This window comes from Pholis gunnellus, assembly GCF_910591455.1.
Source record: "Pholis gunnellus genome assembly, chromosome: 16".
NCBI lineage: Eukaryota > Metazoa > Chordata > Actinopteri > Perciformes > Pholidae > Pholis > Pholis gunnellus.
The window spans coordinates 16,067,550-16,083,616 of NC_136543.1; the positions used below are offsets into that span (position 1 = coordinate 16,067,550).

General features: G+C 38.9%; 1 pseudogene across 1 annotated transcript in view; it reads right to left on the reverse strand.

The window, feature by feature from the left end:
- The window catches only part of LOC306708465 (NADH dehydrogenase [ubiquinone] 1 alpha subcomplex subunit 12-like), a 44,710-nt pseudogene extending 33,757 nt beyond the window's left edge, over nt 1-10,953 (reverse strand). The window contains exon 1 of the transcript in view: nt 10,890-10,953. The product of the transcript in view is annotated as an NADH dehydrogenase [ubiquinone] 1 alpha subcomplex subunit 12-like (transcript). The remainder of the gene's footprint in view (nt 1-10,889) is intronic.
- Between the last annotated feature and the right edge of the window lie 5,114 nt (nt 10,954-16,067).

Here is a 16,067-nt window from a genome sequence, read left to right on the forward strand (position 1 = left end):
TTCATCTGTCTGCTTCTATAAAGTCAATCCAGAGCAGTGTGGATCGTGTTGCTCTGCAAGTCTGATCGGCAGCCAGTTATCATTTATCAACGCGCAGCTCGTCTCTCATCAACAGTCCTCCTAGTCACAGATTTATTGTCAACCCGGCAGAAAACAGACGGATTCCACATGATTAAGGTGGATAACAGTCAGAAATAACAGAAAGGTAATGGGACCAGATGTTTGATAATTTTCTGATGAATCATATCTGTTACTGTATTAAAAGAACCCCCCGTCTTTCACACTAGGCAACATCATTATAGCTGACAACTGGTCCTTAACGAGCCTATGTTCAAGGTCTCCCATGTGATTGCCAGGATGGAAATTGGTGTGATAATTCTCCACTGCAGCGAACCACTGGGCCGGGTCCCACTGGTGGGCCTCAGATTGCCATCTAGCCGGGGATGTACTAGCATATGCTTAGTTTAAATAAATATTTAAATCTATATTATATCTCAATATTCTCATGAATTCAAATTAATGAAAAATTAAAATGCATAATTTCAACCAGTTGCATTCTAATGTCATCATGCCAATCTCAACCACCTCATCAGATATGTTTTGCCTCTTTTAGCTAATTGCTACAACCATCAGAAATAGGCCTTAAATTACAAAAGGTTGAGAACCCCCCAGTCCCTGTCCCCAGCAGTGATTTCAACAGTATCCAATGCTGTAGAGTTTATGGCTCTAGGGTCGGCAACTTTGAAGAAACCAGCAAGTGTAAAAGGATCCAAAACCAGTGTGCCAACACGTTTTAGTATTAACTCCAAAAGTTGCAAAATCTAGAGACCAGATTCTTTTCTTTTTCTGTCAGAGCACTTGATTTATTGATTTCTGTCGGGACGTAAAGATAATTTCCACAAAAACAACAAAAAGGTTTTTAAAATGCATTACCTACCCTAGCTTTAAGTTTAGTAATAGGAATGAATGTCAACAGGTTTTTGCTTACACTGGGCCTTTGCTTTGGAATGAGGTGCCTGAGACTTTGGTCCTTTACTGTCATTTAGATTGTTTATTTACTGTTATTTGTTGTCCTATTGGTGTTAAAGACCAGAGAGAGTTTGCATACACAGGAATGAGAGACTTTGTACTAGGTGCTGCATTTATATTTATTTCTGTGGGGGAATCAATGCTTTGAATAGAAAATATGAAAAGATATGAACCACAACATTATAAGATACAGCAAATAAATAACAGCAGGAGAACAGCAGAAGACCAACACAAAAGACAGAAAATATGTATGATAAGATATGCAAATGATACAATCTGTGCACAAAAACAAAAAGACAAATTACAAGATATTGAGATCTAAAGCACACTCTGTTAGTCTTTAGCTGCAAAATAAGCAGCCTGTTCCCCCAATTTGTTTGGACTTGTATGGCTCTGACATATAAGACTAATTTAAGACCAAAAAATAAGCAATCGCTCCATGTCTGAGAAAGTTCCAGTTAAATACTGATTACCACCAAGGGCTCAGGAATATTATCAACTGCTGTCAAAACAGCACTTTGTAGCAATATGCCATATGAACAGTCACAACTGATACTAATTAAGCTTAATTGCTGTGCAATACACAGTATGCCCGTACTATATGGTGTGCACACAGATTAATGAAATATTTTTCTTCTTCCTAAATCCTCTGTAAGGCTTGTCTATAAAATGTTATGACAACACTCCAGAAATGGTTTAGAATAAATGAATATTAGTTTATTAAACAAACTGCTGCACAAGTCTGAGAAATCAAACTTTTATGCTAAAACTACTTTTACTTTACACATAAAAAAACATTTTGGTTTACAGAAATGGTTAGGTAAAAAGTGCTAAATGGTACTTTATTAAATATTTCACTATAATGAGCATTATGTTTAGATATTAAACAGGATTGTGGTTATGTGAAATAAACAAATGTCCAAATTTTGATAATAAATTCAGAGTTTTTTATTAATTTTATTGTGTGTTTGTGGCTCAAATCCGGTTCAGAATCCATAACAACCCTTCCTCTAGAGAGTTTGCTTGAATTGTGCTGTTAGCTATGTTACCTAACCCGAACGCTAACGCTAACACGTGCTAATAAATTAGCATTGCTTGCTTAGATCGCCTTGTGTCCCACTGCCGGTACCTCCTCTGGGTCCTCCTGTCCCACTGCTACACAAAAAGCAGCTAGCTGCTCACAGATGGTGTCAACACACTATGGAGTCACATTGACTAGTTTTTGGTCATTTTAGTGGAAGCAGTGCTAGAACACTTCTCTGTGCATCACGTATATACACAAATGGTATCAACCCAAAGACATGGGAATTGCCTCAACTCCATGATATTCTAAGCCCTGATACACTTTCATGATTAATTTAAATTAATGAAGTAATTAATCAATTTCTGGGTCACTAAGGGTTAACACAACATTTTATGCATCAACGCATCTTACACTACTACCTAATGCTGTGGCCCTTGTGTGTGTTAAAATCTAGTTTTAAAACCTTAATCATTAAGGTGCACATTGTGCTCAGATGGTAAATAAATAAAGTTGGGTTTGATAATAAATGGTATTAACAATAAAATAAAAACATTTTGCTATTGTCTATCAAAATCTCAAATCAGTCAAACCTCATACATATTATTTTGTTTGTCTTAAAAAAAGGGAAAACAGCCTAAATGATGATGTACTGTATATATATGTATATATATATATATATATATATATATATATATATACTGTATATATACGTATATATTAAGAATATATCCAACTCTGTATTTTCTCCCAACTGCGAAAAGAAAAAAAATCCACTTTTTCTCATATTGTCTTATGTATTCTGGTTGACACATTTATTTATATATATATAAATAAAAGGTTTAATAGATACATTATTCAGGCCTTTATGTGTCTGTTTTACATTTCTCATTAACATGGTGAAGGTGTCACCTTTCATTTATTTTATTTTTTTTAATAATGTGTTTTAAATAAAGTAATTTGGTGAAATGTTTTGTCCACCTAGAACACCCTGGGCAAAATTAATTTATCACCTGCTCCGGCTCCCTCCTCTCTCATTTATTTTTCCAATCCAAGATGCGCACGATGAAGTCGTATCAATCATTCAGATGTGTCAGCTCTGTACACACACGCCTCAGGCGTGATATAAAACATTCTTCGAAGCAATATTCTAGCAGGACGAGGAGGGAGAATGAAAAGAAAACCAACATTTTTAAAAATGAACTCATGAATATCCACATCACTGTCTTTGCACTGCTTTGAAGTGCCCTTTGCAGTGACCATACAGATTTGTCCCAGACTCCTGTTGCAATCTCATCGAACCACTCGATGCTGGCCTTCATTTGTCCCTCGGTGGCAGCATCATGCTGTAACGGCTGCAAAAGAAAAAGAAAAACCTTGCATCCAATTAATACCTCAAGGGCCTCTCACAGAGGACCCATCCCCTCCAATTATTTGAATGTGTGCTCAGACTGCAACGTTGTCTACCTGCGGAGAGTGTTAGATGTCCGCTTTAGCACATTGCCTGTCTGTATTTCACACCACTTTGTGGGTGGCAGCAGCTTTATGGTCGGGGTATGCTTGTGCCGTCCAAACACGACCTATAGGGCAAAAGCGTTTATAGCTCTATCAAATGACCACACTTAAAGGCAGGGCATGGCTTTACAGATGGCCCGAAAAATACAAGATGGATTGCCATGAGATGTACATGTATTCATGGTCCCCGGAGGATGAATCCTAATGACTTTGGTGATCTTCTGACTTTTCCTCGAGCTGCTTTTCCTCGAGCTGCAATGAGGTTGACATTTGGGGTTTTGAATGTGTCAACAACTATTGGATGGATTACCTTGAAATTTGCTTCACACATTAATGTTCCCCTCAGCATGAATTGTAATAATGTTGGTTATCCCCTGACCTTTTCATATGCCGCCATCATCAAGTGAAAATGTTAGTTTGTCCAAAACATTCATTTATAACCAAACACCTGCACAACTAATGACATTGTCGTCAGCCTCAGCTATAATATGTTTTCAGTTCTAACAAGCAAATGGTGGTGAAAATAAAATCATACACAATAGTTTGCTGGCATTGTCAATGAGCATGCTTCATTCCACCTGTGTATGCACACACAAAAAATAAATAATAATAATAATGTTTTGGTAGGCAGAATCGTGTCACAAACTACGCATATCATGTTTTTGCAAGTCAACAAAGTCAGTTTGGCGCAGCACTGTTGAGTTTTGTGTGAAACTGCTCAGTGAACAATATCTCTTGTCTCGTACAATATACGTCACCAGCACTAACATGACCATTACCTTGGCTTGCTGTAGTAACTGTGTTATAAATGTAACATTATCTTACTCGAAATGTTTTATCCAGCGACTCCTTTTATTATTCAGCTGAAGTGAAGTAAGCCGACATAATTAAGAAAACTTAGGCTTGGAAAGAACGCCTGAAAGTTCGCTGGGTGTGAACGAAGTGTTAGGCAAGAGCAGCACAATGTCATTTTGACGCAAACTATAATAAATAATTCACTCGTCGGCCAGGAAAACAATCTTGTCAGAAACAGGAGGAATGCACTCTATAAACTAAACTTGTGTGTCAGGGTAAAACCTTTTGTTAAATAATTCTATCAATTTAAAATGGAAATGTAACGTCAAGATGTGAACACAGACAACCAAATCATTCATGTGTTCAAGACTTGCATTACACATTATATCACGACCACATAGTGTATGCTAACAGCTAGCTCAGGGGCACAGGAACTCCTGTGTATTGTTTTTTGTATCAGTTCTGATGCACTGCAGTCGCTTAAAATAAGCAGAAGGTAAAAGCAGCCAAATTGGTTAAGAAAACAATCTTGATAAAAAAGAAAAAACTATCAGCAGTTCATTTCCCAAGTTAGAATGCACTCTATTAAACTTACACTTGTGTATCGAATGCCAATCTCCAGGCCTGTGGGCTGGATCTCCCCTGCAATGAATTTTTATCCTCTAGAAAGTGATTTTTCACTCTCCGAGCTATATAACGATGAACAAAAAAGGAAATCTCTGCTGAAGAGAGACAATTCCATAAGAGGTGGGAGACAGAGTACTTAAAGACTAGCCAGCGTCTCATTTGCCATCGGACCCTTATGAATTTGATGATGTGCCATTTCCCACAGCGTTGGAGGGGGGTAAGCAGATTCTACGAAACCGTTGGAGAGGAAATCTGTTATGCGACCGGGCTTTTGTGTTTCCCAATTCACTGCAAACAAAAGTACACGGATGCAATGCACGTTATGATTATGCATGATGCCGTGAAAGCCTTGCATGTGAAAACAGTGTGCTGGAAAGCCAAAAGCGACATGAAAACTTTACTCAGCTTCCATTTTGTCAGCCTGCGGCAAATGTGCACGCCATCACAACTCACCCCTCAAGGTTGAGCAACTCAATTTTTAATTTTTTTTTACCCATTCATTTGCAGCTGACGCGGAGAGCCTGCCAGAGTACTGACAGGAAGTACTGAATGAATTACATTTAACAGCGAGAGTTTTTTTTCCTTTCATCCCCTGCATGATGCCACAACTCCTCATATGCACGGAGACTGCATGGAAGCTCTTACTTGAGGGAACTAATATTCTCTGTGATAAGGATCAAGGAATCTATTCATAGGTCCTTCTGCAAATGACAAAACACCCTCTGAGTTCAAGGATCAAAGGATGGATTAGCGTTAAAAGAAAAAGGTGTGAGATGAAAAAGGTGGGAGCAAAACAGGTCAATATAAGAGGCCAGAAGTGTCAATGAAACCCCTGTGGGGGAAGAGTTTTTCACAGAAAGGGGGCTGGAGAAGGGATTCTCAAAGGCAGAAATATTAGTACCAGGAAGAGAATCGTCGATCAGTCGATCAGTCAATCAGTCAATCAGTTAAATGCAAATGTTCAGGCCTTTTCTTCTTTCTTCTAACAGGTGCCGTTCTAAATCCGTTGCAGCTGCCGAAGTCCAGCCGACACAGTGTGAAGCCCTCTCATATCTCTTCTGTCACCGGGATTGTCTCACAGCAGAGCAGTGTTCTACAAACCCCAGCTTGTTTATTTGTTTTCTCTCATCTCGTTCGTTCCATAACAAGCAAAAAATTACAAATGTCTTCTCGGCTCAGCTGTGATGACTTGCCGTGCCGTGTTGCAAGTGTCAGAAACTAAACAAAATAAATACGCAGCTTGTTGCTTTGGAGAAAATGCTGTTAGGATGTTGTTTGTGCATTTTCAAACATTTAAGGTTGCTATAAACTTGAGTGATATAAAGAAGTAGTCATATACAATTCATATTATTATGTTAGCAAAATGTGACTTTTACTAAATATCTTTCAGAAAGAAATATGTCTTATTTCAAAATTGTTATATAACCTCACGAATGTACGTTTGTAGTTTGTCAAACTGCTTTTTCAGTAATGAACTTTGATGCTCTGTATCAAAGAGCCAAAGTAATGGTTCTGCTTGGATAGCAGCATGGATCTAAGGCATCCAATTATACGGTCAGATCTGCTGTAATATCGCTGGATCGTTTTGCACCTGTGGCTCATTTGTTGGCTGTCCAGACACAGCTTCAGCTTTCAAGCTTTCAAAAAATCAAGTCAAAATGGATGCCACTTTGGTGAACGGTGCAGGCACCACTTTTTGAAAGGAGTTACAAAATGCATCACCTTCAAAGACCTGTGGAATAATATTTAAGGCTTTAAAAAGTTTGAATTGATAGTTATGGGTCAGAGGAAGTAATATATCAGAGTGTCTGCTCCTTTATATCCCTCACTGTGCTTTTCTGCTTCTCTTGCAGACCATAAAGTGGCTAATGTAAGGTAGAGCATGTCAAATCTTTCCTTTTATGTCTCTAAACTATGGACTGGCATTGTTGAAGCATTTGAGAGACAGGCTCTGTGGTCTGTTGGAAAAAGATTCATATTACACACATCACTGCCTCAGCTTTTACTCACTCGTATACGGGACCCTTTTCCATTTGTCATTTTTATGTACATTTCTTACTTTGTAGATGCCTAATCGTAACCGCAGCTTTAGTTAATATAATGGAGATGTGTTAGCTTCACTGTGTGGCACGTGAACAAATAAACCAACTTACAACGTAGCAGTATGTGATGCTGTTACATTAGAGATGTTTCTAATATCGTGTCGAAGTCAATGAACAGAAAAATAATCAATCAAGATGTTGGTACTGATTTGTCAATCAAGTCAGTATTTCAAGAAAAAAGAAAAAAACCCTAAAAGGTTTCTTTAAATTGAAATTATTTGTACTATTTTCTGACATTTCAACGATTTGAAACATGGACAAATAACTGACTGACCCAATGATGAACAGGTTAATATGGCTAGGTACCGGTACCCTTTTAAGGTATTGACTGATATAACCCAGTACCAAGTAGTATTGAAACTTCTCCAGTGAAAAGATATAAACAATTGATCCCTTTTGTGCCTAAATCTTAAAAAGAGTATTTGTATGGTTTTGCTTGCAGCACATCACTGCAAGCGTTTTTTTGGATTTATTGCGATATGTAATCGGCCCACTACTGCATCAGCTATAACCCATAAAGCCGGGATTGCGTGCCGGTACATTACCTCTCAACGCTGTAATGTCCGAAGACAAGCAGCTAATGGTGCTTACAGTGCTAACAACAACAACAGTGCTGACAGAGAGAACAGTGTTTACCTGGGGGGGGGGGGACCGGAGGGTGACTACGTTCTCAATCCCAACTTGTCAAGTACCGATGCTTGGTCAGTGGTACAGACGCTCTACGTACACCTCTAGCTTCAGTTTTGGACGTAAGAGGGGCAGCGTGTCAGTTTCCATTCCTTACATGCAAAGTGTTTTTTCAAAATAAACTTCCCTCTTCGCAGGAAGTCAGGTTTAGGCAAAAAAACAACTTAGTTAGGTATCGGAAAAGAGCGTGATTGACGATATCATGACTGGCCCTCAAGTCATTAGAGAGTGACTAACGAGTGAAATGACACAATGTCAGCGTTTACTTTGAGTTAAGCATGGAACACAAGCAGCATGGCAAAAGTCCTGTGTTTGACCCGCCTGCCCTGTTTGGACAATTTTTTATCTTTATAATACGTTCGTTGCTCAGTCCAACAACTCGGGTAGGTTTGCAGTGACCAACCATCAGTATTTGATGACTTTGGAGTGAGACCACGCTTCCATGACGTGGTCCCGCCACCATTAGTCGGGGAATGACGGTATCGGTGGTAACTGCTAGATGAGTGCTGTGCATTGGGGACGCACAAACACAGACTTTGTTCACATGATACGTATCAAATGAAGTTCACTTTTTGGTGAACTTGTCATTGTGATTTTTCAATCAAAGAAACTACATAACAAATGAGCAAAGAAAAAACTGAATGGATGCAAAACATGGATTCATACTTTCCTAAATTAGTTTCATGTGTTGCATTATTTTCTCCCATAGACATGTGTTCAGTATGTTCAGTTCTGTAATTTGAGACTGTGCAGCTTCACATGCAAAATATCAAAGGAGTGACTGAACAAATGGTCAGAGGATGGGTAGTGGTAGCATTTACTGGATCAGAACTGATCAATCTCATGCATTATGGAACTCATTTGGGTGCAACATTTCTGACAAACAAAAAGCCTTTCAGCCGAGCAACTCCAGGCTAGAAATCAGAATGTTTTTTATAAGGTCTCTATCTACGGTGTTGAGAGCTGCTTGTGGTTGTTCCGTCTCTGGAATGTGTCTTTTATCAGTTGTTGTAACATAATGTATTTTATTTCTCCCCCTCTCTATATGTTCTGACATTTAGAAGCTCTCAAAGAGCTCAAAAAGGTTTCTTACAAAAACTAAAAAGAAATCTCACATCATGACATAAAAATAAATACCAAAGACTCAACCTCAGTACACTCCTTTATCCTTAAGCACCAGCAGTGTTCTGCTTCCCTCAGTTATTACAATATAACAGAAACCCCTTCAAGTAAAGCATCTGCACAGTATCAATAGTTTTGAGAATGACCTTCTGAGATACACAAATCATATCATAACTTCAAAGGCTTGATCAAGCTCCATGAATCATTTATGAGTCCTCTCCATGCTACATAAATGATGCCAGAAGTTGTGCAGCAGTCGTCTGAGAGTGCCAGACTTAAATCCAGTCATATTCTATAATACATATGCATAGCCCTCCAATAAAATGTGTTAATGGGGGACTGCCTACAGCTTTTTTGCTGGAGTCATAAAGCTTTAGGCAGTACAGCATAAAATACTTCATTCAAGGTGAGATCTCATTTTCATTGGGGTCACTGTCCTGTGCATCGAATCCACCAGCTCACCAAACATTGACTGTAGCACGCAGGAGCATTTCCTCTAATTAAATAACAGTCGTTGAAGTTGGCTAACCTATATAGATTCGGTAGATGTGTATCATTTTGAGGAATGAAACAGCTCCAGGCCAACGAGGTAATTTGATTGACCTTTGAGTGTTTTTATCGATCAACGAATAGATTTAGGGTAAATTAACAGTCAGCTGTTATCTTGCCTTTAACGACAAAGGATATGTTTGTGTAATTCACCTCCAGCATTGGGTCTATATTGAGGAGCGTATTTTAACACTTTCCCTTTTTGCCGCAGTGAGAGGATTTGTTTGTATTCCATGGTCTCCCACAAATGAATCAGCAGCAAAGCGAAAAGATACAAGGCTGGAGCAACGCTTGTTTCTGTTTTGTTGTCTCAGGGAACATAGTCACCTTTAAACTCAATTACTTTATCAAAATGCTTATTGAGGTTGGTCTTAGCTTAAGCATCAATTGGTTTCAAAACCAGGGAAATTATAATTGCATGATAGTGCGGATGTTACAAGGCAGTTCATTCTCTCCTGGATGAAAACAAACTTTAAACAGACCACAATGTATCATTCATGAGTGGCTCATTTCAACATGGTCTTCGTGTGGAAAGTATCCGTGCCTGCTCTTTTCCAAACAGTTTCCAATGACTGCTTCTCAGATGGTTCTGTGTAACCATCTGGCACGTCAGGTTATGAAGACACAGGCTTTGATCCCAATCACGCTATTGTGACATTGATCTCCCTCAACACATAACATGAATGCAAGCTTCCTGGTACAAATGTGTTGCAAGTCGGTGTACAATGGTAAAAGAGGGATTACAGAAAGTAATACTAGTCTGTATTTTCTGAGATAACTCGTTAACTTGGAGGCTAGACCCTCAGCGGGTCCCAGGATCGTCTGCTTTAAACATGTTGCACTGTTCAGTGTGCACACACGCTATGCTTGTCTCTTTTTTCCGTGGCTTTGAATATTAGAGGCAGCACTTGTCAGTGAGCAGATGTTGAGGCCGACGGCTAAGGCAAGATGGAAGATTATGGTGAGCAAGATAAAAAAAATAAATAAAGAGAGAGTAAACCCAAACATGATTGATATCAATTAGCTTGTTTCTAATAGCAATGTCAGGTTGATCAGATAGGCTGCCCAAAGGGGTCTTCAAAACGACATGCTTTCACGGTTGTTGTCACATGTTCTTTGCAAGCGCATATTGCCATGGACGTATCAAGGAGTACTTAAAGCCGTCATGGGTTTTCCTCACGCTTTGTCACACTTTCCAATTTTTTGGTTTTATGCTCACTAGAGTCCTTCTGCAGCAGAGCCAGGTTGAGAGCGTGCATCTCCGAGACTTCCACTGGCCGAGCCGGCTGACTTCCTGTTGGCTCCTTACTTCTACACATGAATGGGTTACAATGATTTTATGATGCATGCTTCTCTCTCTCTCTCCTTTCTGTATGAAATCATGTCGCATTAATGCACACTACTGACTTTGCTTCTTTCCCGGAGTCTTTGTGCTTTCTGACCTCGCAGGTTTCCGTTGGTCGTGGCTAACATCTGGACCCTGGTCCAGCCTTCTGCCGTGGTCATGCTGACACCCACAGCTATCATTATTATTATTATTAGTCACATTGCTATAACCGATACCATTACTGCTTTTATTATCATTCTACTACAACCACTGCTGCTGTTATTATTAGCAGTCGTGATTTTGGGTTATACTAAATAAATTGAATTGAAATGACCACTTATAGCCATAGTCAATGTTCAGCAAAACATAAACCCTTTCATATAACTATGGATGTTATTTTACTGTCCGTTTATTTCAGTTTCGAAAAGCCCTATTCCCTATTTATCCGTTCCAATGTAAATGCAAAACTGTGTCAGCTTAAAGTAAATATGTGTTCTCAATAGAATTGTTGCTGGAGTTTCTAATTTCAAGACTGAACATTAGGTGAAGCTGTGCCAGAACTGCAACTTGACTCCAGCAACTTTATATCAGAGCAGAGAAATATATGTGTCACTTGGAATCAAATAGGGGGCATATGCGCCAGTCATCAGTTCAGCTGATAATACCTGCGGTGTATCCACGCATGAAATGGCTCGCTCGTTCATGCATTATAGGTGACAGTGTGTACCTAGACAAGGGCGGAGTGTCTGCGCATAATGATGTAGTCACGGATGGGATCAATGTCTGAGTCACTTATGATATTCAGTGCTCATAATACGTGAGGTGGAGAGGCCTCCAGATCATCTGGGTGTGACATTACGACAGTGGGAGGAAGAGTTGCTTGGTGACCTTTTTTTACACACGCACTTTGTTTGTTTCAGTGGTTCCCTGACAAATGTTACACAGCGCAGGGATACAGTAGTGCACGGAAGCCGTTTCCACCGTTTTATCATGCATAGAGCCCCTGTTGTTTACTCACGGAGCACACTGCCTGTCTATTCACATCAGGAGCATCCCCAATGAGTGATGGGATATGTCGAGAGTTAGAAACCAAACTAGAAAAGAACACAACAAATCCGACAATGAAGAAGATACAGATCCCATATTATTAGCGTTTCTCCAGAGATTAGCCTTGCACCCTGTGGCATCTAATGTGAACCTGAGCATATAAGAAATATAAAATAAACAGTGTGTACTGTTTATTTCTTCATGCATTCATGTCCCCAGCTAACATCTCTTGTACCAACAAGAAAACCATAACTTCTAAAATTGTCTTGGCTTGCACTTACTGTAGGGCCTACTTTAAAGATTTCTAAATGACCTTCAGCAGCAATAGAGGCACATCGTTTTTCCTCTCTCCTCCAAAGGAAGCACAACTCTACCCTTTTTTATTCTGTTGCCCTTAAAACATATTGAGTGAAATGGCATGATGAGAAGCCTGGGGAAGTTTTTGACAGAGACTCAGAGCAGAGCTAATGGCCCATTAAGCAGAAAGGGCTGCTTTTGATGTGACTGACAGAGGAAAGAGAGAAACATGCAAGTGCTTCAGAGAACAGAGGCATAAAAGAGAAAGAAGCGAAGGTGAGAACAATACCACAGAGTAATCATTTCCTCAACATCATCCACTTACGGATCAGGCTCGCAGTACAAAGAGTGGCTTGGATCAACGCAGACACTCCGTGGATTTAAGATCTTGTTATCTACTCCAGAGTTTTGATGCGCTGATGAGCTTTGACTGAGCCTGTGCACATATTGAATCCTCGAGATGTGTTCCAGCACCGGCAGCATTTAAAGCATTGTCTGACATCAAACATTGCTCACAGCATGTGGTAATTATCAACACTGCAGTGGGGCACGTGTGGTTCAGTGGAGCATAATTCCAAACATGATGGAAGTCTCGGGCTCCCTATATGGTGCTTGTATCCACATTCAGCAGCTAGCTAGCCAGTGCATGATAAATTAGCAGTTAATTTGCAAAAAGTAGATAAAGATCATCCCTAAAATGAATAACCCAGCACCATTTTGATGCTGATTATCAGGACTTCTGAAAAAAATCTCCTGGACCGCAAAACCCCCCCCCCCCAAAACAAAACAAAACATGATTGAGGTAAATAAATAAAAACTTAAAAGATATCTTTTAACCCTCCTGTTATGTTGCGGGTCAAATTGACCCGTTTCAAAGTTTGAAAATCTAGAAAAAATATTTACAATTTTTTTTTCTGTATGAAACTTCTTCTGCTTGCCTTAATTAGGGTAATCTACGTGAAAAAAAATAAATAAAAAATATCATGTATTTGCAACCCCCCCCTGCAGGTTTATATAACAGAGATGATGTTCGGGGTCAATTTGACCCGGCAGTGAAGTGGAGGCTATAAGGGATCAGAGGGGTCAAGTTTAGACCATTTCTTTCTTTGAAAATGTGAGACAAAGTATCTCTTACTCCTCCCAACATGTTTCACCCGATTTCACACACACACACACACACACACACACACACACACACACACACACACACACACACACACACACCGCACCTGTGCGAGAAAGGAAAGGGAAACCTTTTTTTTTCTCGCGGGAAAACTCCACCCACACTTAGCAGGAGAGGGGAGAAACATACGAAAGGGTTGCTTGGGAGTCCTACCCAATCATGTATTTGCAACCCCCCCCTGCATGTTTATATTACAGAGATGATGTTCGGGGTCAATTTGACCCGGCAGTGAAGTGGAGGCTATAAGGGATCAAAGGGGTCAAGTTTAGACCATTTCTTTCTTTGAAAATGTGAGACAAAGTATCTCTTACTCCTCCCAACATGTTTCACCCCATTTCACACACACACACACACACACACACACACACACACACACACACACACACACACACACACACACACACACACACACACACACACACACACCTCGTTCATTGTGTTGATATCTTGTTCATTTTTGTAAATGTGTGTTTCTTAACACTATAAATAAACATAAATACAGTTTACTTTCAATACAAATCCTTATGACTCATTTGGCTTGATTTTGAGTGAGCGGGTCAATATGACCCTGAACAGCAGAGGTGTCTCTTCTCCATTTATCTACATCACCCCATGAAAAAAAGAAAGTTTCAAAATGTAAAAAAAATTTAGAAGAAAATACATGTTATGGTAGACTAATGCAATTTACATCTAGGTTTTTCCAATGTACCTAAAAAATTGTTTTAACATGTATTTTTCATTAAAACGAGTGAGTTACCCTCATTGAACTATGATCTATGGAGGGGGGAATAACTCCATTCCACTAAAAACTGATTGAATTGTTAGTAAGGGTGTTGGTGATGAGGTACAAACTATATTTATTAGGATTTTTTGGTTTCTGACAACTTTTGGATGATTAAACCTGCACCGGGTCATATTGACCCGCGAACATCATGGCTGTACCTAAAAAACGAACATAACAGGAGGGTTAATTAACCTCTCCAAAGTTTCGGCACATAGACATACAGAGGCACCGGCCGATCATGTTTATATGGACTGAGAAGCTATAGATGATGAGGCTGGTGACATTTTAATGCTTCCTATTAGCAGGATCATTCTATGTCACTGATTGTCTATTCTTGTTGATGCTCTTCCAGTTGAGTGATCTCCCATCAGTTTTAGTCTCATGAACAGTCTTTGTTGAACAACCTAAAATAGCTTTCAGATAAACTGATCAAGCGTTTGAAGAATAATTGAAATTATCATAATGCTTATCACATTTTACTCCCTTTCTTTCTTTTCTCGGTTTGATTCACGCTATCAAGGGCTCAGTTGTTGAATCCACCGAGTTTATTGTAATGGAAAATTGTCAATCACATTTTGTTCAGTGAATATTATCAGTGAGTTCTTTATTTAAAGATTCTTGATACAAATACAACTTAATAATTCAAATTTTTAATTGTATAATACCTAGGATTCCAGATGGCGCTTATCATAAATTCACTTGTCTTCATGAAGACACACACACACACACACACACACACACTCAGCAGCTGAGCTCAACTCCTTTTAATGGATCACAGGTGTTATTGCCACTAAACAATCTGTTTTAATGAAGATCAGGTGACAAAACTTTACTGCCCTCAATATCTTTTATAGCCAGAAAAAGAAATGAATCACAACTCATCTCATTTCAGCAATCACTTCATTTTGGACTGCAACTATTTTCATTTTCAATGGATTTGCCAATTTTCTCCCATTAATCTCTCACAAATAGTGAAATTAGCTTGACATCCCAGAGTCTTGACTTTCACGTTTCTTATTTTCTCTGACCAACGGTGTAAAATCAAAAGATATTCAGTTTGCTATAACTACTAAAATGCATTGAAAAGCAGCACCTAATGACTATTCATAATTATTTACATACATACACACACATGTTAAGTAAACAACAGTGAATGGTATTTTTACAGATGTTTTTTTCGAAAATTGTGTTTTTCCTGTGAAATATTGTCACATTGTCAAGTTTGACCTCTTAAAGCTTCCAAGAATAAATAATTATGAAAAGCACAAGTGAGTTGCTTCATGTTAAAGCATCACAAACAAGATGAAAATCACTGCTTTAAAGTACCAGGGACCCCATGAATAAGCTAATGACTGCACAGTAGCTCTAGCTTTGGGAGATGTGTTACAATAACAATAACTGACTCCTTTGGTTCAAGATTTAAGGCTATTCAAATTCTACAACAACTCTGAACTTTTAGTTTTCCATCTGCATCAATTTACATTTGTATTTGGCAAAATATGTTTTGACTCAAAACTCAAAGATAGTGTTGTTGCATGTAGCATATCAAAGTTTGATATTTTATTATATTTTTTGACATTTGTCTATTTGATTGTGCTTTCATGTCTTCTTGTCTGTGTTTTGTCCTTGAGTGCCCCAGAACATTTCTGCTGAGAAATCTCTGTATCCAGTGTAGAAATGCAGCATGATATTTGCTAATGTGTTTTTCATCTTCCAGCCTCTTTTCCAGTTTGTAGATGCACTTCCTGCTAATGATCACATGGGTGTTCGGACCAATCCCAGCATGCATTGGGCATGAGTGAAACATCTTACATACGTGTATTACAATGCTACTCTAGCGATATCAGACCTAACTACAGTGCGTGTGTGTTGTTATAGCACAGAATGTCTCAGATATCACATAAAATAAAAAATGAAATAAAATTCTCATACCTGCGGTACAGAAACTGTGTTATTCTTTCTTTATCAAGCGGATGCTGCAA